Raw genomic sequence first — 19861 nt, 5'->3', positions numbered from 1 at the left:
ATTTATGTCTAGCAAAACAAGAATTGGTGCAGAATGTTAAGAAGGTGTCATATACCTTTACAGCATATAGTGATCATGCAGTAATGTCATTTCAAATGGGTTTTGGTGTGGAGAGGAGAGGGGGAGGTGTCTGGTGTTTAAATGCCAGTCTGTTAAAGGAGGAAGGATATAGAAATGAAATTGTTGAATGTATTAATGATGAAATGTCTAATGTACTGTTAAAAGAGAATGTGTGTTTATGGTGGGAGGAAGTGAAAGTAAAAGTAAAAAATAGGAGTATTAGGTACGCAAAAAATCATAACCGTTTAGATAAGCAGAAAGAAATAATGCTTAGGAATAGGATGTTGCATGAACTTGAAAAGGCTGATACGGATCCAGACTATGATGTTGTGAATTATTTGAAAATCCATGCAGAGCTGGGTCGTTATGAAAAAAATAAATGTTTGGGTGCTATTGTTAGGAGCAGGGCACAGTACGCTTTGGAGGGAGAGAAATGTACATCCTTTTTTTTGGGTCTGGAAAAAAGAAAACAAACTAAGAGTTACATTGTAGAGTTGGAAGATGAAAGAGGTGTAAAGGTAAACGATTTTGTTGGGATCTTAGAGACAGTTGAAACCTTTTACAGAAATCTTTACAAAAAGAATGATGTAGATAAAGTGTGTGTTGTAAAAGTGTTGGATACAATTAGTGCCAAAGTATCGCAGGCAGATAGAATGATGTGTGATGAAGAGATTTCGATTATGGAAATCAAGGAAGCAATTGTTAGCACGCAAGGTAATAAAAGTCCGGGTTTGGATGGTTTAACAAATGAGTTCTATAAAGTCTTTGTAGATATTTTGGCACCCATTTTAGTGAGGGTGTTTCATTATATGGAAGAGAATAAGGAAATCCCTGAGTCTATGTCAACTGGAATGTTAACGATCTTATTCAAAAATAGGGGCAGTAGATTAAAGTTAGAAAATTATAGGCCTATTAGCCTTCTAAATTCGGATTATAAGATACTGACTAAAGTGTTAGCGAATAGGATGAAAAAGGTGATTGGGAGTATTATTGAATCAACACAAGCCTACGGCATACCTGGAAGAGATATTGCAGATGTAATTTGTACAATTAGGGATGTTGTTAATCAAATGAAAAATGAAGGTGGTATAGTTTTAAGTTTGGACTTTAACAAAGCTTTCGATAGAGTGGAGCACAGCTTTTTATTACAGACTTTGGAGAGGTTTGGGTTTGGGCCAAAGTTTGTATCTTGGATCAACCTGTTGTATAGTGGGGCTAAAAGTTGTGTTAAATGTAACGGAGTGTTAACAGATACTTTCCCTGTGGAGAGGTCAGTAAGGCAGGGCTGTCCTTTGTCAGCTCTGCTGTACAGTGTTTCTACAGAACCGTTAGCTACATTGATAAATAGTAATAAAGAAGTAAGGGGTGTTGGAATCCCAGGTGGTGGTGTCAGTGTTGTACATCAGTACGCTGATGACACTACTTGTACTGTGAAGGATATAGAAAGTATTGGAAGCATTATGGGGATCATAGATATATATGGCAAGGCATCGGGTGCTAAAGTTAATATAGAGAAGACTGAAATAATGTTTGTTGGGGATATCAATGTAAACGGGTGTGAGATTCCATTCAAGAGCGCAAAGGATTTTATTAAAGTGCTGGGAGTAAACATTGGTGTAAAGGAGAAAGAGGCAAAAGATATAACTTGGACTGGGATCCTTAATAAAGTCAAGCTAACGTTGAATTTCTGGAAAAATAGCAAACTAAAGTTACAAGGGAAAGTAATTGTTGCAAATGCTTTGGTATTATCCAAATTTGTGTATGTTTTGGGAGTCCTGGACATGCCGGAGTGGGTCCTAAATGAATTGAATAATGTGGTGTCAAATTTTATATGGGATGGTAAAGGAGTGAGAATATCTCAGAAAACATTGATTGCTGACTATGTGGATGGAGGTTTAAAACTTGTAGATTTAGATGTCAAAAGAAAAGCTATTAGGATAAAAACAGTAAAGAAATATTTGTATGACAGTGAAGATTATGGCTGGAAACACTTCTTTAGAGTCTACTTAGAGGAGAGTGGTGGTTGTGAGGATAATGGTTTATTGATGGGGCTTAAAAGGGCAATGTTTGAAAAGGTACCAGATTTTTATAAAGAGGTGCTAAATGCATGGGCAGAGTTGTTGCCTAATGTATATTATGAATGTGGACATATTGACCTGATTATGAATCAACCTATATTTCTGAATGAGAAAATCAAGAACAAAGAAAAAGTTTTGTATAATAAAGTATTTATGAGTGCAGGTCTACAGCAAATAAAAGATTATACTTATGAGGTAATTCCAGGGTTTTTACCTGGGGAAGCTATTTTTGACATAATCAATGAATGGGATGAAGAGGTGGGAAGGGGAACAGTGAATAATATGTATGACAAGATAAAGAATAGTATACCAAGAGCATGGGTTGATTTAATAAATAGTGAAGTTGAAAGAGAAGATTTATTTGTATTTCCTAATTTGTTCATTGGTAGCAGTAAGAAGAAAGTACATTTATCTAGTATACCAGTGAAAAGATTGTATAGAATAATGGTAGGAAAAGTGTGTAGAAGGCCGGCTGCTGAGAAATTTTGGAAAGTAGTTTTTCCGGAATTGGATGAAAAAAAGATATGGGGAAATTTAAATGTAAAATATAATAGTAAGGAGTGTGAAAATAATGATTTCAAACTAAGACATAATAGAATATTTACAAAGGTGGTGCTAAAGAAAATTAATTGTGAGATAGAAAGGGAATGCGACGTATGTGGACGTTTCCCGGAAACTCTTATGCATTTGTTTATAGAATGTGAGGATTTAAAAATATTTTTTTTGTAAAGTTAAGGAAATGTTATGTAGAAACTGGGGGGGAGATTTCGTGAAAAAGTATGCGTGGGAGGAACTTTTGTTATTTGGAGTGTCTGGTAAATGTGAGGGTGCTAATGTGTGTTTGTTGAATATGGTTTTGAGTTTTGTGAGGTATGCTATTTTTTGTAGGAGGAATTATGTTTCTTTTGACAGAAAGAGGGTTCAGGTGTGGAGTATCTTTATAGCACTGTTCAGTAAACACATAGATATGTTGTTTAATTATGGGATGGAACATTTTGATGAGTCTTTTGTTGAAGGGAGTGGGTTAATTTCACGAGAGGAGAGTGGAGGTATCACTTATAATTTTTGAAAGCACTGTTTTGATAATTTGATAGGGGGTGAATTGTTCACCTGCCTCTGTTAGTCTAGTGTCTTCTGTATTGTTCTCTGTGGATTGTACTGTAAACAGTAGATTGTACTGTAAATATTGTAAACAAACATTTTTGATAATAAAAAAAAACAAAAAAAAATAAAAAAAAAATCACGTTTGTTCACACGCGAAAGGTCCCTGGTTCGAAACCAGGCAGAAACAACGCTCATCGACACATTCAAGAAGTACCATAGTGTTAACAAAGAATTTCATTATTCTCTTATTTTGGAAATTCGAATACGTGCCATGAATATTTTTAAAATTCGGTCTACTCCTTGCAGCTAATTGTAGCCGTAGTTTCTGTGGTGTAGTGGTTATCACGTTTGCTTCACAAGCGAAAGGTCCCTGGTTCGAAACCGGGCGGAAACAACGCTCATTGACACATTCTGTAGTACCATAGTGGTAACAGAAAATTTCATGAATTCTTTATTTTGGAAATTCGAATACGTACCATGAATATTTTTAAAATTCGGTTTACTCCTTGCAGAAAAATCAAGCAGCAGTTTCTGTAGTGTAGTGGTTATCATGTTAGCTTTACACGTGAAAGGTCCTCAGTTTGAAACCGGGAGGAAACGCTGCTCTTTGACATGTGCAGTAGGTACTGTACTATTAACAGACAATAGTTATTTTCATAAATGCCTAATTTTGGAAATTTGAACACGTGCCATGAATATCAGTAAAATTCGGTTTACTCCTTGCAGATAATTGTTGAAGAAGTTTCTGTAGTGTAGTGGTTATCACGTTCGCTTAACCCGCGAAAGGTCCTCGGTTTGAAACCGGGCGGAAACAGAGCTCTTTGACACGTGCAGTAGGTACTGTACTTTCAACAAAGAATTGTTATTTTCATAAATTCTGTATTTTGGAAATTCGAATACGTGCCCTGAATATCTGTAAAATTCGGTTTACTTCTTGCGGAAAATCAAGCAGCAGTTTCTGTAGTGTAGTGGTTATCACGTTCGCTTTACACGCGAAAGGTCCTCGGGCGGAAACAGTGCTCTTTGACAAGTGCAGTAGGTACTGTACTTTCAACAAAGAATTGTTATTTTCATGAATTCTGTATTTTGGAAATTCGAATATGTGCCATGAATATCTGTAAAATTTGGTTTACTCCTCGCAGCTAAATGTAGCAGCAGTTTCCGTAGTGTAGTGGTTATCACGTTTGTTCACACGCGAAAGGTCCCTGTTTTGAAACCAGGCTGAAACAACGCTCATCGACACATTCAAGAAGTACCATAGTGTTAACAAAGAATTTCATTATTCTCTTATTTTGGAAATTCGAATACGTGCCATGAATATTTTTAAAATTCGGTTTACTCCTTGCAGCTAATTGTCGCAGGAGTTTCTGTGGTGTAGTGGTTATCACTTTCGCTTCATACGCGAAAGGTCCCTGGTTCGAAACCGGGCGGAAACAACGCTCATTGACACATTCTGAAGTAGCATAGTGTTAACAGAAAATTTCATGAATTCTTTATTTTGGAAATTCGAATACGTGTCATGAATATTTTTAAAATTCGGTTTACTCCTTGCAGAAAAATCAAGCAGCAGTTTCTGTAGTGTAGTGGTTATCACGTTCGCTTTACACGCGAAAGGTCCTTGGTTTGAAACCGGGCGGAAACAGAGCTCTTTGACAAGTGCAGTAGGTACTGTACTTTCAACAAAGAATTGTTATTTTCATGAATTCTGTATTTTGGAAATTCCAATACGTGCCATGAATATCTGTAAAATTCGGTTTACTCCTTGCAGGTAAATGTAGCAGCAGTTTCTGTAGTGTAGTGGTTATCACGTTCGCTTTACACGTGAAAGGTCCTCAGTTTGAAACCGGGTGGAAACAGTGCTCTTTGACATGTGCAGTAGGTACTGTACTAATAACAGAGAATAGTTATTTTCATAAATGCCTAATTTTGGAAATTTGAACACGTGCCATGAATATCAGTAAAATTCGGTTTACTCCTTGCAGATAATTGTTGAAGAAGTTTCTGTAGTGTAGTGGTTATCACGTTCGCTTAACCCGCGAAAGGTCCTCGGTTCGAAACCTGGCGGAAACAGAGCTCTTTGACACGTGCAGTAGGTACTGTACTTTCAACAAAGAATTGTTATTTTCATAAATTCTGTATTTTGGAAATTCGAATACGTGCCCTGAATATCTGTAAAATTCGGTTTACTTCTTGCGGAAAATCAAGCAGCAGTTTCTGTAGTGTAGTGGTTATCACGTTCGCTTTACACGCGAAAGGTCCTCGGTTCGAAACCGGGCGGAAACAGTGCTCTTTGACACGTGCAGTAGGTACAGTACTTTTAAAAGAGAATAGTTATTTTCATAAATGCCTAAATTTGGAAATTTCAACACGTGCCATGAATATCTGTAAAATTCGGTTTACTCCTTGCAGATAATTGTTGAAGCAGTTTCTGTAGTGTAGTGGTTATCACGTTCGCTTCACACACCCCTTTTTGGAGTTTCAGGAAGTGGAAGAGAAGCAGGTGTCTGAGTGCTTGAGAGAGAATATCGTTGTTTTTGGAGGTCTAGTTGACTTATAAGTTTGAAAGTTTGTGAGTGACTGTAGTGAAGTTTCTGTGAAACGTTTTTGCTATTGTCCCCCATCAGCGTGAGCTGTTTGGGGGATATTGCTTAAAATAACCGGACGGACAACATGGCTTCGACATCAAGAATACAAACGACGACGAGAAAGGACAACAGTGAAATCAGAATGTTAAACGAAGAACTGAAAAAAAGAACATATGAGAAGGAACTGACGGTGAACGTGGAAATAAGTGGAGAAGGGAAAATAACAACGATGGAATTGCTGAGAGGAATAAAGGAAGTTTGCGGAACAATACTGGGATGTCGAATGAAAGACGGGAATAAGTATGAAGTAACAATGTCTCATGTAAATGGAAAAGAAAGACTAATAGACGGGCTAAAGATAAAGAACTGTCAAATCATGGCTAAAGAACTAGGGAACGATGAGCTGGTGGTGTCCTTTTTGAACTTGCCCGCATACATTACGGATGAGGAGATAGAAGAGAAACTAAAAGGCTGGAAGGTGAAGGCGACCACGCCAATCAAGAGGAGGATGTGGCCAGGAACGGACATTGTAGATGGGACAAGATTTTGCAAGGTAAAGTTTACAGACAATGTGCAATCCTTGCCATATTCTACAAAATTTAACACTGTCGAGGGATTTGAATATTTTCGTGTAATCCACGACAATCAAGTGAAGGTATGTAGATTATGTATTCAGCCGGGGCACATACTTAAGGAATGTCCGGAATTCACATGCCACAAATGTAGTGAACAAGGGCATTATGCCAGAGAATGTCGGAACATAGGAAATGTGTGCAAAATGTGTGACAGACCTAAAGTTAGATGTAGCTGTAATAAGGGAGAAAATCACTTACTTTTGCAAACAATGGACCTCACGTCTGAGGAAGAGGGGAGTGTGCCTATGGAGAGGGAGGATGAGAGTGACATGGAGAGTGTGACTCCAGAGACAGTGGCAGATAAGCTTGAAGAGCCTGTAATGTCTCCTGGCAAAGCACGAGACGCCGTTTTAGTCTCTGCTGCTGACAAGGTGGAACAGCAGCACATGATGGGTGAAAGACATACACAGGTAGAGATGGTGCAAGGTGCTTCTCAGGTGCCTGAGCCAGCTTTAAGCCTGTGTAAAAATTACACCAAAGAGTGGGCTGGGTCCATTGAAGTCACGGGCACTGTTAAAGCGCACTTTTCAAAAGGCTTCCCCGCCGCTCCCCCCCAAAAATCCAAATAAAGAGACGGATGATGAAATAGATAGTGAGGATCTTCAGTTGTTTGTAAAAAATAAGAGGTCATTGTCGAAAACCAGGGAGATGATGGGTTTTGGAAAAAAGAAAAAGTAGGATTTTTAAGGACTTGTTTGGCTCTGATTATACTTCTGCACACATTCATAATGATTACAGTCGCATCCCTAAATGGTAACAGTTTGAGAAACATGAGCAAATTTGAGCAGGTATTAGTGTCTGTTAAGGCAGACATGTTGTGTTTTCAAGAGACCAATTGGACAGACTCCAAAATGCAGGAGATTAAGAGTAAATGGTCAGATTAAATTTTTTGTAGTCATGGAGGGGATAAAACATGTGGTGTGGCTATTTTGATAAAAAATGATGTGGTGCAAAATGTAAAAGAAATATATGCTGACAATGATGGCAGACTTATTGTAATTGAATTTGAAGTTCAAAATGTAGTTTTTCGTTTAATTAATGTTTATGCTTCAAACATTGAATCTGAAAGGAGAGAAATGTTTCACAAATTAAAAACACTGTGCTCAGAAAACTGTATACTGATAGGAGATTTTAATGTGAGGTGTAGTAGAATGGATGCCTCTAGTTGTGCTAAATTCAGATATGACTCTTCTAGAAATGCATTATGGAAACTTATGAATGAGGAGAATCTAGTAGATATATGGAGGGCTGAAAATCCAAACAGAAGAGTATTCTCTAGAAGGCAGGTGGTTCTAAAGGAATTAAAACAAAGCAGAATTGATTTATGTCTAGCAAAACAAGAATTGGTGCAGAATGTTAAGAAGGTGTCATATACCTTTACAGCATATAGTGATCATGCAGTAATGTCATTTCAAATGGGTTTTGGTGTGGAGAGGAGAGGGGGAGGTGTCTGGTGTTTAAATGCCAGTCTGTTAAAGGAGGAAGGATATAGAAATGAAATTGTTGAATGTATTAATGATGAAATGTCTAATGTACTGTTAAAAGAGAATGTGTGTTTATGGTGGGAGGAAGTGAAAGTAAAAGTAAAAAATAGGAGTATTAGGTACGCAAAAAATCATAACCGTTTAGATAAGCAGAAAGAAATAATGCTTAGGAATAGGATGTTGCATGAACTTGAAAAGGCTGATACGGATCCAGACTATGATGTTGTGAATTATTTGAAAATCCATGCAGAGCTGGGTCGTTATGAAAAAAATAAATGTTTGGGTGCTATTGTTAGGAGCAGGGCACAGTACGCTTTGGAGGGAGAGAAATGTACATCCTTTTTTTTGGGTCTGGAAAAAAGAAAACAAACTAAGAGTTACATTGTAGAGTTGGAAGATGAAAGAGGTGTAAAGGTAAACGATTTTGTTGGGATCTTAGAGACAGTTGAAACCTTTTACAGAAATCTTTACAAAAAGAATGATGTAGATAAAGTGTGTGTTGTAAAAGTGTTGGATACAATTAGTGCCAAAGTATCGCAGGCAGATAGAATGATGTGTGATGAAGAGATTTCGATTATGGAAATCAAGGAAGCAATTGTTAGCACGCAAGGTAATAAAAGTCCGGGTTTGGATGGTTTAACAAATGAGTTCTATAAAGTCTTTGTAGATATTTTGGCACCCATTTTAGTGAGGGTGTTTCATTATATGGAAGAGAATAAGGAAATCCCTGAGTCTATGTCAACTGGAATGTTAACGATCTTATTCAAAAATAGGGGCAGTAGATTAAAGTTAGAAAATTATAGGCCTATTAGCCTTCTAAATTCGGATTATAAGATACTGACTAAAGTGTTAGCGAATAGGATGAAAAAGGTGATTGGGAGTATTATTGAATCAACACAAGCCTACGGCATACCTGGAAGAGATATTGCAGATGTAATTTGTACAATTAGGGATGTTGTTAATCAAATGAAAAATGAAGGTGGTATAGTTTTAAGTTTGGACTTTAACAAAGCTTTCGATAGAGTGGAGCACAGCTTTTTATTACAGACTTTGGAGAGGTTTGGGTTTGGGCCAAAGTTTGTATCTTGGATCAACCTGTTGTATAGTGGGGCTAAAAGTTGTGTTAAATGTAACGGAGTGTTAACAGATACTTTCCCTGTGGAGAGGTCAGTAAGGCAGGGCTGTCCTTTGTCAGCTCTGCTGTACAGTGTTTCTACAGAACCGTTAGCTACATTGATAAATAGTAATAAAGAAGTAAGGGGTGTTGGAATCCCAGGTGGTGGTGTCAGTGTTGTACATCAGTACGCTGATGACACTACTTGTACTGTGAAGGATATAGAAAGTATTGGAAGCATTATGGGGATCATAGATATATATGGCAAGGCATCGGGTGCTAAAGTTAATATAGAGAAGACTGAAATAATGTTTGTTGGGGATATCAATGTAAACGGGTGTGAGATTCCATTCAAGAGCGCAAAGGATTTTATTAAAGTGCTGGGAGTAAACATTGGTGTAAAGGAGAAAGAGGCAAAAGATATAACTTGGACTGGGATCCTTAATAAAGTCAAGCTAACGTTGAATTTCTGGAAAAATAGAAAACTAAAGTTACAAGGGAAAGTAATTGTTGCAAATGCTTTGGTATTATCCAAATTTGTGTATGTTTTGGGAGTCCTGGACATGCCGGAGTGGGTCCTAAATGAATTGAATAATGTGGTGTCAAATTTTATATGGGATGGTAAAGGAGTGAGAATATCTCAGAAAACATTGATTGCTGACTATGTGGATGGAGGTTTAAAACTTGTAGATTTAGGTGTCAAAAGAAAAGCTATTAGGATAAAAACAGTAAAGAAATATTTGTATGACAGTGAAGATTATGGCTGGAAACACTTCTTTAGAGTCTACTTAGAGGAGAGTGGTGGTTGTGAGGATAATGGTTTATTGATGGGGCTTAAAAGGGCAATGTTTGAAAAGGTACCAGATTTTTATAAAGAGGTGCTAAATGCATGGGCAGAGTTGTTGCCTAATGTATATTATGAATGTGGACATATTGACCTGATTATGAATCAACCTATATTTCTGAATGAGAAAATCAAGAACAAAGAAAAAGTTTTGTATAATAAAGTATTTATGAGTGCAGGTCTACGGCAAATAAAAGATTATACATATGAGGTAATTCCAGGGTTTTTACCTGGGGAAGCTATTTTTGACATAATCAATGAATGGGATGAAGAGGTGGGAAGGGGAACAGTGAATAATATGTATGACAAGATAAAGAATAGTATACCAAGAGCATGGGTTGATTTAATAAATAGTGAAGTTGAAAGAGAAGATTTATTTGTATTTCCTAATTTGTTCATTGGTAGCAGTAAGAAGAAAGTACATTTATCTAGTATACCAGTGAAAAGATTGTATAGAATAATGGTAGGAAAAGTGTGTAGAAGGCCGGCTGCTGAGAAATTTTGGAAAGTAGTTTTTCCGGAATTGGATGAAAAAAAGATATGGGGAAATTTAAATGTAAAATATAATAGTAAGGAGTGTGAAAATAATGATTTCAAACTAAGACATAATAGAATATTTACAAAGGTGGTGCTAAAGAAAATTAATTGTGAGATAGAAAGGGAATGCGACGTATGTGGACGTTTCCCGGAAACTCTTATGCATTTGTTTATAGAATGTGAGGATTTAAAATATTTTTTTTGTAAAGTTAAGGAAATGTTATGTAGAAACTGGGGGGGAGATTTCGTGAAAAAGTATGCGTGGGAGGAACTTTTGTTATTTGGAGTGTCTGGTAAATGTGAGGGTGCTAATGTGTGTTTGTTGAATATGGTTTTGAGTTTTGTGAGGTATGCTATTTTTTGTAGGAGGAATTATGTTTCTTTTGACAGAAAGAGGGTTCAGGTGTGGAGTATCTTTATAGCACTGTTCAGTAAACACATAGATATGTTGTTTAATTATGGGATGGAACATTTTGATGAGTCTTTTGTTGAAGGGAGTGGGTTAATTTCACGAGAGGAGAGTGGAGGTATCACTTATAATTTTTGAAAGCACTGTTTTGATATTTTCATTGTTGATAATTTGATAGGGGGTGAATTGTTCACCTGCCTCTGTTAGTCTAGTGTCTTCTGTATTGTTCTCTGTGGATTGTACTGTAAACAGTAGATTGTACTGTAAATATTGTAAACAAACATTTTTGATAATAAAAAAAAAAAAAAAAAAAAAAATCACGTTTGCTTCACACGCGAAAGGTCCCTGGTTCGAAACCGGGCGGAAACAACGCTCATTGACACATTCTGAAGTACCATAGTGGTAACAGAAAATTTCATGCATTCTTTATTTTGGAAATTCGAATACGCGCCATGAATATTTTTAAAATTCGGTTTACTCCTTGCAGAAAAATCAAGCAGCAGTTTCTGTAGTGTAGTGGTTATCACGTTAGCTTTACACGTGAAAGGTCCTCAGTTTGAAACCGGGAGGAAACACTGCTCTTTGACATGTGCAGTAGGTACTGTACTATTAACAGAGAATAGTTATTTTCATAAATGCCTAATTTTGGAAATTTGAACACGTGCCATGAATATCTGTAAAATTCGGTTTATTCCTTGCAGATAATTGTTGAAGCAGTTTCTGTAGTGTAGCGGTTATCACGTTCGCTTAACACGCGAAAGGTCCTCGGTTCGAAACCGGGCGGAAACAGAGCTCTTTGACAAGTGCAGTAGGTACTGTACTTTCAACAAAGAATTGTTCTTTTCATGAATTCTGTATTTTGGAAATTCGAATACGTGCCATGAATATCTGTAAAATTCGGTTTACTCCTTGCAGCTAAATGTAGCAGCAGTTTCTGTAGTGTAGTGGTTATCACGTTCGCTTTACACGTGAAAGGTCCTCAGTTTGAAACCGGGAGGAAACAGTGCTCTTTGACATGTGCAGTAGGTACTGTACTATTAACAGAGAATAGTTATTTTCATAAATGCCTAATTTTGGAAATTTCAACACGTGCCATGAATATCTGTAAAATTCGGTTTACTCCTTGCAGATAATTGTTAAAGCAGTTTCTGTAGTGTAGCGGTTATCACGATCGCTTAACACGCGAAAGGTCCTCGGTTCGAAACCGGGCGGAAACAGAGCTCTTTGACAAGTGCAGTAGGTACTGTACTTTCAACAAAGAATTGTTATTTTCATGAATTCTGTATTTTGGAAATTCGAATACGTGCCATGAATATCTGTAAAATTCGGTTTACTCCTTGCAGCTAAATGTAGCAGCAGTTTCTGTAGTGTAGTGGTTATCACGTTCGCTTTAAACGTGAAAGGTCCTCAGTTTGAAACCGGGAGGAAACAGTGCTCTTTGACATGTGCAGTAGGTACTGTACTATTAACAGAGAATAGTTATTTTCATAAATGCCTAATTTTGGAAATTTGAACACGTGCCATGAATATCTGTAAAATTCGGTTTACTCCTTGCAGATAATTGTTGAAGCAGTTTCTGTAGTGTAGCGGTTATCACGTTCGCTTAACACGCGAAAGGTCCTCGGTTCGAAACCGGGCGGAAACAGAGCTCTTTGACACGTGCAGTAGGTACTGTACTTTCAACAAAGAATTGTTATTTTCATGAATTCTGTATTTTGGAAATTCGAATACGTGCCATGAATATCTGTAAAATTCGGTTTACTCCTCGCAGCTAAATGTAGCAGCAGTTTCTGTAGTGTAGTGGTTATCACGTTTGTTCACACGCGAAAGGTCCCTGGTTCGAAACCAGGCGGAAACAACGCTCATCGACACATTCAAGAAGTACCATAGTGTTAACAAAGAATTTCATTATTCTCTTATTTTGGAAATTCGAATACGTGCCATGAATATTTTTAAAATTCGGTTTACTCCTTGCAGCTAATTGTAGCAGTAGTTTCTGTGGTGTAGTGGTTATCACGTTTGCTTCACACGCGAAAGGTCCCTGGTTCGAAACCGGGCGGAAACAACGCTCATTGACACATTCTGAAGTACCATGGTGGTAACAGAAAATTTCATGAATTCTTTATTTTGGAAATTCGAATACGTGCCATGAATATTTTTAAAATTCGGTTTACTCCTTGCAGAAAAATCAAGCAGCAGTTTCTGTAGTGTAGTGGTTATCACGTTAGCTTTACACGTGAAAGGTCCTCAGTTTGAAACCGGGAGGAAACACTGCTCTTTGACATGTGCAGTAGGTACTGTACTATTAACAGAGAATAGTTATTTTCATAAATGCCTAATTTTGGAAATTTCAACACGTGCCATGAATATCTGTAAAATTCGGTTTACTCCTTGCAGATAATTGTTGAAGCAGTTTCTGTAGTGTAGCGGTTATCACGTTCGCTTAACACGCGAAAGGTCCTCGGTTCGAAACCGGGCGGAAACAGAGCTCTTTGACACGTGCAGTAGGTACTGTACTTTCAACAAAGAATTGTTCTTTTCATGAATTCTGTATTTTGGAAATTCGAATACGTGCCATGAATATCTGTAAAATTCGGTTTACTCCTTGCAGCTAAATGTAGCAGCAGTTTCTGTAGTGTAGTGGTTATCACGTTCGCTTTACACGTGAAAGGTCCTCAGTTTGAAACCGGGAGGAAACAGTGCTCTTTGACATGTGCAGTAGGTACTGTACTATTAACAGAGAATAGTTATTTTCATAAATGCCTAATTTTGGAAATTTCAACACGTGCCATGAATATCTGTAAAATTCGGTTTACTCCTTGCAGATAATGGTTAAAGCAGTTTCTGTAGTGTAGCGGTTATCACGATCGCTTAACACGCGAAAGGTCCTCGGTTCAAAACCGGGCGGAAACAGAGCTCTTTGACAAGTGCAGTAGGTACTGTACTTTCAACAAAGAATTGTTATTTTCATGAATTCTGTATTTTGGAAATTCGAATACGTGCCATGAATATCTGTAAAATTCGGTTTACTCCTTGCAGCTAAATGTAGCAGCAGTTTCTGTAGTGTAGTGGTTATCACGTTCGCTTTAAACGTGAAAGGTCCTCAGTTTGAAACCGGGAGGAAACAGTGCTCTTTGACATGTGCAGTAGGTACTGTACTATTAACAGAGAATAGTTATTTTCATAAATGCCTAATTTTGGAAATTTGAACACGTGCCATGAATATCTGTAAAATTCGGTTTACTCCTTGCAGATAATTGTTAAAGCAGTTTCTGTAGTGTAGCGGTTATCACGTTCGCTTAACACGCGAAAGGTCCTCGGTTCGAAACCGGGCGGAAACAGAGCTCTTTGACACGTGCAGTAGGTACTGTACTTTCAACAAAGAATTGTTATTTTCCTGAATTCTGATTTTGGAAATTTGAATACGTGCCATGAATATCTGTAAAATTCGGTTTACTCCTCGCAGCTAAATGTAGCAGCAGTTTCTGTAGTGTAGTGGTTATCACGTTTGTTCACACGCGAAAGGTCCCTGGTTCGAAACCAGGCGGAAACAACGCTCATCGACACATTCAAGAAGTACCATAGTGTTAACAAAGAATTTCATTATTCTCTTATTTTGGAAATTCGAATACGTGCCATGAATATTTTTAAAATTCGGTTTACTCCTTGCAGCTAATTGTAGCAGTAGTTTCTGTGGTGTAGTGGTTATCACGTTTGCTTCACACGCGAAAGGTCCCTGGTTCGAAACCGGGTGGAAACAACGCTCATTGACACATTCTGAAGTACCATGGTGGTAACAGAAAATTTCATGCATTCTTTATTTTGGAAATTCGAATACGTGCCATGAATATTTTTAAAATTCGGTTTACTCCTTGCAGAAAAATCAAGCAGCAGTTTCTGTAGTGTAGTGGTTATCACGTTAGCTTTACACGTGAAAGGTCCTCAGTTTGAAACCGGGAGGAAACACTGCTCTTTGACATGTGCAGTAGGTACTGTACTATTAACAGAGAATAGTTATTTTCATAAATGCCTAATTTTGGAAATTTCAACACGTGCCATGAATATCTGTAAAATTCGGTTTACTCCTTGCAGATAATTGTTGAAGCAGTTTCTGTAGTGTAGCGGTTATCACGTTCGCTTAACACGCGAAAGGTCCTCGGTTCGAAACCGGGCGGAAACAGAGCTCTTTGACAAGTGCAGTAGGTACTGTACTTTCAACAAAGAATTGTTCTTTTCATGAATTCTGTATTTTGGAAATTCGAATACGTGCCATGAATATCTGTAAAATTCGGTTTACTCCTTGCAGCTAAATGTAGCAGCAGTTTCTGTAGTGTAGTGGTTATCACGTTCGCTTTACACGTGAAAGGTCCTCAGTTTGAAACCGGGAGGAAACAGTGCTCTTTGACATGTGCAGTAGGTACTGTACTATTAACAGAGAATAGTTATTTTCATAAATGCCTAATTTTGGAAATTTCAACACGTGCCATGAATATCTGTAAAATTCGGTTTACTCCTTGCAGATAATTGTTAAAGCAGTTTCTGTAGTGTAGCGGTTATCACGATCGCTTAACACGCGAAAGGTCCTCGGTTCGAAACCGGGCGGAAACAGAGCTCTTTGACAAGTGCAGTAGGTACTGTACTTTCAACAAAGAATTGTTATTTTCATGAATTCTGTATTTTGGAAATTCGAATACGTGCCATGAATATCTGTAAAATTCGGTTTACTCCTTGCAGCTAAATGTAGCAGCAGTTTCTGTAGTGTAGTGGTTATCACGTTCGCTTTAAACGTGAAAGGTCCTCAGTTTGAAACCGGGAGGAAACAGTGCTCTTTGACATGTGCAGTAGGTACTGTACTATTAACAGAGAATAGTTATTTTCATAAATGCCTAATTTTGGAAATTTGAACACGTGCCATGAATATCTGTAAAATTCGGTTTACTCCTTGCAGATAATTGTTGAAGCAGTTTCTGTAGTGTAGCGGTTATCACGTTCGCTTAACACGCGAAAGGTCCTCGGTTCGAAACCGGGCGGAAACAGAGCTCTTTGACACGTGCAGTAGGTACTGTACTTTCAACAAAGAATTGTTATTTTCCTGAATTCTGATTTTGGAAATTTGAATACGTGCCATGAATATCTGTAAAATTCGGTTTACTCCTCGCAGCTAAATGTAGCAGCAGTTTCTGTAGTGTAGTGGTTATCACGTTTGTTCACACGCGAAAGGTCCCTGGTTCGAAACCAGGCGGAAACAACGCTCATCGACACATTCAAGAAGTACCATAGTGTTAACAAAGAATTTCATTATTCTCTTATTTTGGAAATTCGAATACGTGCCATGAATATTTTTAAAATTCGGTTTACTCCTTGCAGCTAATTGTAGCAGTAGTTTCTGTGGTGTAGTGGTTATCACGTTTGCTTCACACGCGAAAGGTCCCTGGTTCGAAACCGGGCGGAAACAACGCTCATTGACACATTCTGAAGTACCATGGTGGTAACAGAAAATTTCATGCATTCTTTATTTTGGAAATTCGAATACGTGCCATGAATATTTTTAAAATTCGGTTTACTCCTTGCAGAAAAATCAAGCAGCAGTTTCTGTAGTGTAGTGGTTATCACGTTAGCTTTACACGTGAAAGGTCCTCAGTTTGAAACCGGGAGGAAACAGTGCTCTTTGACATGTGCAGTAGGTACTGTACTATTAACAGAGAATTGTTATTTTCATAAATGCCTAATTTTGGAAATTTGAACACGTGCCATGAATATCTGTAAAATTCGGTTTACTCCTTGCAGATAATTGTTGAAGCAGTTTCTGTAGTGTAGCGGTTATCACGTTTGCTTAACACGCGAAAGGTCCTCGGTTTGAAACCGGGCGGAAACAGAGCTCTTTGACACGTGCAGTAGGTACTGTACTTTCAACAAAGAATTGTTATTTTCATGAATTCTGTATTTTGGAAATTCGAATACGTGCCATGAATATCTGTAAAATTCGGTTTACTCCTTGCAGATAATTGTTGCAGAAGTTTCTGTAGTGTAGTGGTTATCACGTTCGCTTTACACGTGAAAGGTCCTCAGTTTGAAACCGGGCGGAAACAGAGCTCTTTGACACGTGCAGTAGGTACTGTACTTTCAACAAAGAATTGTTATTTTCATGAATTCTGTATTTTGGAAATTCGAATACGTGCCATGAATATCTGTAAAATTCGGTTTACTCCTCGCAGCTAATTGTACCAGTAGTTTCTGTGGTCTAGCGGTTATCACGTTCGCTTAACACGCCCCTTTTTGGAGTTTCAGGAAGTGGAAGAGAAGCAGGCGTCTGAGTGCTTGAGAGAGAATATCGTTTTTTTTGGAGGTCTAGTTGACTTATAAGTTTGAAAGTTTGTGAGTGACTGTAGTGAAGTTTCTGTGAAACGTTTTTGCTATTGTCCCCCATCAGCGTGAGCTGTTTGGGGGATATTGCTTAAAATAACCGGACGGACAACATGGCTTCGACATCAAGAATACAAACGACGACGAGAAAGGACAACAGTGAAATCAGAATGTTAAACGAAGAACTGAAAAAAAGAACATATGAGAAGGAACTGACGGTGAACGTGGAAATAAGTGGAGAAGGGAAAATAACAACGATGGAATTGCTGAGAGGAATAAAGGAAGTTTGCGGAACAATACTGGGATGTCGAATGAAAGACGGGAATAAGTACGAAGTAACAATGTCTCATGTAAATGGAAAAGAAAGACTAATAGACGGGCTAAAGATAAAGAACTGTCAAATCATGGCTAAAGAACTAGGGAACGATGAGCTGGTGGTGTCCTTTTTGAACTTGCCCGCATACATTACGGATGAGGAGATAGAAGAGAAACTAAAAGGCTGGAAGGTGAAGGCGACCACGCCAATCAAGAGGAGGATGTGGCCAGGAACGGACATTGTAGATGGGACAAGATTTTGCAAGGTAAAGTTTACAGACAATGTGCAATCCTTGCCATATTCTACAAAATTTAACACTGTCGAGGGATTTGAATATTTTCGTGTAATCCACGACAATCAAGTGAAGGTATGTAGATTATGTATTCAGCCGGGGCACATACTTAAGGAATGTCCGGAATTCACATGCCACAAATGTAGTGAACAAGGGCATTATGCCAGAGAATGTCGGAACATAGGAAATGTGTGCAAAATGTGTGACAGACCTAAAGTTAGATGTAGCTGTAATAAGGGAGAAAATCACTTACTTTTGCAAACAATGGACCTCACGTCTGAGGAAGAGGGGAGTGTGCCTATGGAGAGGGAGGATGAGAGTGACATGGAGAGTGTGACTCCAGAGACAGTGGCAGATAAGCTTGAAGAGCCTGTAATGTCTCCTGGCAAAGCACGAGACGCCGTTTTAGTCTCTGCTGCTGACAAGGTGGAACAGCAGCACATGATGGGTGAAAGACATACACAGGTAGAGATGGTGCAAGGTGCTTCTCAGGTGCCTGAGCCAGCTTTAAGCCTGTGTAAAAATTACACCAAAGAGTGGGCTGGGTCCACTGAAGTCACGGGCACTGTTAAAGCGCACTTTTCAAAAGGCTTCCCCGCCGCTCCCCCCAAAAATCCAAATAAAGAGACGGATGATGAAATAGATAGTGAGGATCTTCAGTTGTTTGTAAAAAATAAGAGGTCATTGTCGAAAACCAGGGAGATGATGGGTTTTGGAAAAAAGAAAAAGTAGGATTTTTAAGGACTTGTTTGGCTCTGATTATACTTCTGCACACATTCATAATGATTACAGTCGCATCCCTAAATGGTAACAGTTTGAGAAACATGAGCAAATTTGAGCAGGTATTAGTGTCTGTTAAGGCAGACATGTTGTGTTTTCAAGAGACCAATTGGACAGACTCCAAAATGCAGGAGATTAAGAGTAAATGGTCAGATTTAATTTTTTGTAGTCATGGAGGGGATAAAACATGTGGTGTGGCTATTTTGATAAAAAATGATGTGGTGCAAAATGTAAAAGAAATATATGCTGACAATGATGGCAGACTTATTGTAATTGAATTTGAAGTTCAAAATGTAGTTTTTCGTTTAATTAATGTTTATGCTTCAAACATTGAATCTGAAAGGAGAGAAATGTTTCACAAATTAAAAACACTGTGCTCAGAAAACTGTATACTGATAGGAGATTTTAATGTGAGGTGTAGTAGAATGGATGCCTCTAGTTGTGCTAAATTCAGATATGACTCTTCTAGAAATGCATTATGGAAACTTATGAATGAGGAGAATCTAGTAGATATATGGAGGGCTGAAAATCCAAACAGAAGAGTATTCTCTAGAAGGCAGGTGGTTCTAAAGGAATTAAAACAAAGCAGAATTGATTTATGTCTAGCAAAACAAGAATTGGTGCAGAATGTTAAGAAGGTGTCATATACCTTTACAGCATATAGTGATCATGCAGTAATGTCATTTCAAATGGGTTTTGGTGTGGAGAGGAGAGGGGGAGGTGTCTGGTGTTTAAATGCCAGTCTGTTAAAGGAGGAAGGATATAGAAATGAAATTGTTGAATGTATTAATGATGAAATGTCTAATGTACTGTTAAAAGAGAATGTGTGTTTATGGTGGGAGGAAGTGAAAGTAAAAGTAAAAAATAGGAGTATTAGGTACGCAAAAAATCATAACCGTTTAGATAAGCAGAAAGAAATAATGCTTAGGAATAGGATGTTGCATGAACTTGAAAAGGCTGATACGGATCCAGACTATGATGTTGTGAATTATTTGAAAATCCATGCAGAGCTGGGTCGTTATGAAAAAAATAAATGTTTGGGTGCTATTGTTAGGAGCAGGGCACAGTACGCTTTGGAGGGAGAGAAATGTACATCCTTTTTTTTGGGTCTGGAAAAAAGAAAACAAACTAAGAGTTACATTGTAGAGTTGGAAGATGAAAGAGGTGTAAAGGTAAACGATTTTGTTGGGATCTTAGAGACAGTTGAAACCTTTTACAGAAATCTTTACAAAAAGAATGATGTAGATAAAGTGTGTGTTG

General features: G+C 37.9%; 13 non-coding genes across 13 annotated transcripts; all 13 read left to right on the top strand.

The window, feature by feature from the left end:
* The first annotated feature begins 3563 nt into the window (after nt 1–3563).
* On the top strand, nt 3564–3636 carry trnav-cac (transfer RNA valine (anticodon CAC)). Its single transcript has one exon. It is a non-coding gene; the product is annotated as a tRNA-Val (tRNA).
* Nucleotides 3637–4605: 969 nt separating this feature from the next.
* On the top strand, nt 4606–4678 carry trnam-cau (transfer RNA methionine (anticodon CAU)). Its single transcript has one exon. It is a non-coding gene; the product is annotated as a tRNA-Met (tRNA).
* Nucleotides 4679–4811: 133 nt separating this feature from the next.
* Nucleotides 4812–4884, top strand: trnav-uac (transfer RNA valine (anticodon UAC)). The gene has a single exon. It is a non-coding gene; the product is annotated as a tRNA-Val (tRNA).
* Nucleotides 4885–5452: 568 nt separating this feature from the next.
* trnav-uac (transfer RNA valine (anticodon UAC)) lies at nt 5453–5525 on the top strand. The gene has a single exon. It is a non-coding gene; the product is annotated as a tRNA-Val (tRNA).
* A 6041-nt stretch (nt 5526–11566) lies between these two features.
* Nucleotides 11567–11639, top strand: trnav-aac (transfer RNA valine (anticodon AAC)). Its single transcript has one exon. It is a non-coding gene; the product is annotated as a tRNA-Val (tRNA).
* A 783-nt stretch (nt 11640–12422) lies between these two features.
* On the top strand, nt 12423–12495 carry trnav-aac (transfer RNA valine (anticodon AAC)). The gene has a single exon. It is a non-coding gene; the product is annotated as a tRNA-Val (tRNA).
* A 347-nt stretch (nt 12496–12842) lies between these two features.
* trnav-cac (transfer RNA valine (anticodon CAC)) lies at nt 12843–12915 on the top strand. The gene has a single exon. It is a non-coding gene; the product is annotated as a tRNA-Val (tRNA).
* A 347-nt stretch (nt 12916–13262) lies between these two features.
* trnav-aac (transfer RNA valine (anticodon AAC)) lies at nt 13263–13335 on the top strand. The gene has a single exon. It is a non-coding gene; the product is annotated as a tRNA-Val (tRNA).
* A 783-nt stretch (nt 13336–14118) lies between these two features.
* On the top strand, nt 14119–14191 carry trnav-aac (transfer RNA valine (anticodon AAC)). Its single transcript has one exon. It is a non-coding gene; the product is annotated as a tRNA-Val (tRNA).
* A 346-nt stretch (nt 14192–14537) lies between these two features.
* On the top strand, nt 14538–14610 carry trnav-cac (transfer RNA valine (anticodon CAC)). Its single transcript has one exon. It is a non-coding gene; the product is annotated as a tRNA-Val (tRNA).
* A 347-nt stretch (nt 14611–14957) lies between these two features.
* trnav-aac (transfer RNA valine (anticodon AAC)) lies at nt 14958–15030 on the top strand. Its single transcript has one exon. It is a non-coding gene; the product is annotated as a tRNA-Val (tRNA).
* Nucleotides 15031–15813: 783 nt separating this feature from the next.
* trnav-aac (transfer RNA valine (anticodon AAC)) lies at nt 15814–15886 on the top strand. The gene has a single exon. It is a non-coding gene; the product is annotated as a tRNA-Val (tRNA).
* A 346-nt stretch (nt 15887–16232) lies between these two features.
* Nucleotides 16233–16305, top strand: trnav-cac (transfer RNA valine (anticodon CAC)). Its single transcript has one exon. It is a non-coding gene; the product is annotated as a tRNA-Val (tRNA).
* The last annotated feature ends 3556 nt before the right edge of the window (nt 16306–19861 follow it).

The sequence above is a fragment of the Salmo salar genome, chromosome 18 (assembly GCF_965601325.2).
Source record: "Salmo salar chromosome 18, fSalSal1, whole genome shotgun sequence".
NCBI lineage: Eukaryota > Metazoa > Chordata > Actinopteri > Salmoniformes > Salmonidae > Salmo > Salmo salar.
This window is presented reverse-complemented; position numbering and strand designations above follow the sequence as displayed.